This window comes from Silene latifolia, chromosome 10, assembly GCF_048544455.1.
Source record: "Silene latifolia isolate original U9 population chromosome 10, ASM4854445v1, whole genome shotgun sequence".
In the NCBI taxonomy this organism is placed as follows: domain Eukaryota; kingdom Viridiplantae; phylum Streptophyta; class Magnoliopsida; order Caryophyllales; family Caryophyllaceae; genus Silene; species Silene latifolia.
The window spans coordinates 67,344,914-67,347,202 of record NC_133535.1 but is presented as its reverse complement, the minus strand read 5'-3'; the positions used below and the strand labels follow the sequence as shown (position 1 = coordinate 67,347,202).

The following is a 2,289-nucleotide window of genomic DNA, read 5'->3' as shown; positions in this document are numbered from 1 at the left end:
TATGGAAATTTTCACAGACTACTGCTGTTCCATACCTGTACCGGCTGGGGTGACCCAAGATGAAGTAAAGGGGATGATGTTCTTATACTCCTTGAAAGATTCTGCGTGAGATTGGTACCGCTACCTTGATAGGGTAGCAGCTGGAGTCACAGATTGGACATCTCTAGCATTAGCTTTCTACAAAAAATACTTCCCACTTGCAAAGACTGTTGCCTTGAGAAGCAGAATTACAAATTTCCAACAAGGACCTGATGAGGAATTTTGCGAAGCATGGGGACGTTTTAAGAGTTTGGTTCGGTCTGTCCCTCACCACGGTTTCCAGCAGTGGTACCTTTGCAACTTATTCTACAATTCTTTATATGATGACTACAAGGTTATCCTGGATGCAGCTGCAAATGGTAGGTTCCAAAATAATACTGGTCAGAATAAAGGTTGGAAAACTGTTGAGGAGATGGCAGTCCATAGAGCTGAGTTTGGGAGTTCGCGTGGAAACTTGCGAAAGCAAAGTGATGAAATGAGTGTCGTTGTGACACTCATAGCTTCTATTACAGCCCGGCTCGAAAAGCTCGAGACTTCTAAGGTTTCCGAGAGAGAAATTGAAATTCATGCTAATAACTCATATGAGACCGCGGAATTGAGAGAAATAGTCCGAGCTCTTTTGGTTCAAGTCACGAAAATAGAAGAAGCTGGGATTGAATCTGTAAGGAATTTTGTGAAGCAGTTAGAGAATTTAGAGGCTAACCAAGTCGCCAATTCTTCAAGCAAATGTGAGGGGCCAATTGAAACCATTAATGCCATTAATCTCCGAAGTGGCGTCTCTTATGATGGTCCCAATAAGCCAAGAGAAGACTCGGGAAATGATGAAAAGACAAATTTAATTTCTGGTGCGAAAACGAGCTTTTGCGCGAGAGCAGATGATCGATCGACAACAACAACAAATCGATCGATCGACCGGAAACTCTGATGAAAAGGTTTCTGACCAGAAACTAATTGAACCCAGCACATGTGGTCGATCGACCAACAATATCAGTCGATCGACTGAAGTTCCTGACGAAGAAGTTTTTGGCCAGAAACTGTTCAAACCCAGTGTGATTGGTCGATCGACCGAGCTCAATGGTCGATCGACTGGGTCTCCAATGCAGGACGCAAATCCGTCAATTAATTTGCATGATTCCATACTTATTGATGATTTGACGGAGGTTTTAAATTTACGGAAGCCGAAGGTTGCTGATCCTATGGCCAGTGTTGGAGTCCCGTATCCAGAGCGTTTAAAGAATACTAAGCTGGAGCGCAAGTTTGGTAAGTTTTTGGAGATGGTCAAGAATCTTGAGGTAACCATTTCTTTCACTGATCTAATTACCCAGGTACCCTCTTACGCTAAATTTATGAAAGACATTTTGAATCGTAAGAGAAATTTTCATGATGATGGTACTGTTGCTTTTGTGGAAGAATGTAATGTTCTTTAGCAAATTAACATACCACCTAAATTAAAGGACCCGGGTAGCTTTTCAATCCCCTGCACTATAGGTAACCACGAAATTGGAAAGGCCCTTTGTGATTTAGGGGCCAGTGTCAGTGTCATGCCATATTCTATATGCGAAAAGCTAAATATGGGTAGACTTAAGGTGACCGATATTACCCTTCAGATGGCAAATAGATCAACTCAGAGACCTTTAGGAGTCTTACAGGATGTACCCGTTCGAGTGGGTAAGTTTTTTATTCCTGTCGATTTCGTTGTTTTGGACATTGTAGAGGACAGTCAGATACCTATTATTTTAGGTAGACCATTTTTACATACAGCTGGGGCTGTAATAGATGTCAAACGCGGAATCATAACCTTAGAGGTAGGAGATGACACCATTGAGTTCAGTCTTGCTCGTAAGGCGACTGAACCTGCTGATGATGATACGTGTTATTCCGTTGATATTGTTGACAGAGCCGTTAATTGTAACTGGAGGGAATCCTTAGACAAGGATCCCTTAGCTGATCTAACCCGTTTAGATGAGTGTGCAGATAATACAGTGGTGAATGCTGAGGAGCCAGATGTTTTGGTAGCCTCAATGGAAAGCTACGAGGTCACAGAGGAAGAAGATGAGATGCTCATAAGCCTGGCCAACGAAAATTTGATAAACACTTGCTATACCATTGAAGCTGATTCTGCGTATGCTGTAGAGGTAAAGGTGTCAGAGCGTAAGCCACTTCCTCCTAATCTTAAGTATGTTTTTCTAGATGATACGGAGCAGTACCCAGCTATTGTTAATGCTAAGCTTAATGATGACCAGCTTTCTG

At 42.3% G+C, this 2,289-nt stretch overlaps 1 pseudogene; it reads right to left on the bottom strand.

Moving 5' to 3' along the window:
* Window positions 1-217: 217 nt before the first annotated feature.
* LOC141609872 (small nucleolar RNA R71) lies at window positions 218-318 on the bottom strand (annotated as a pseudogene).
* Between the last annotated feature and the right edge of the window lie 1,971 nt (window positions 319-2,289).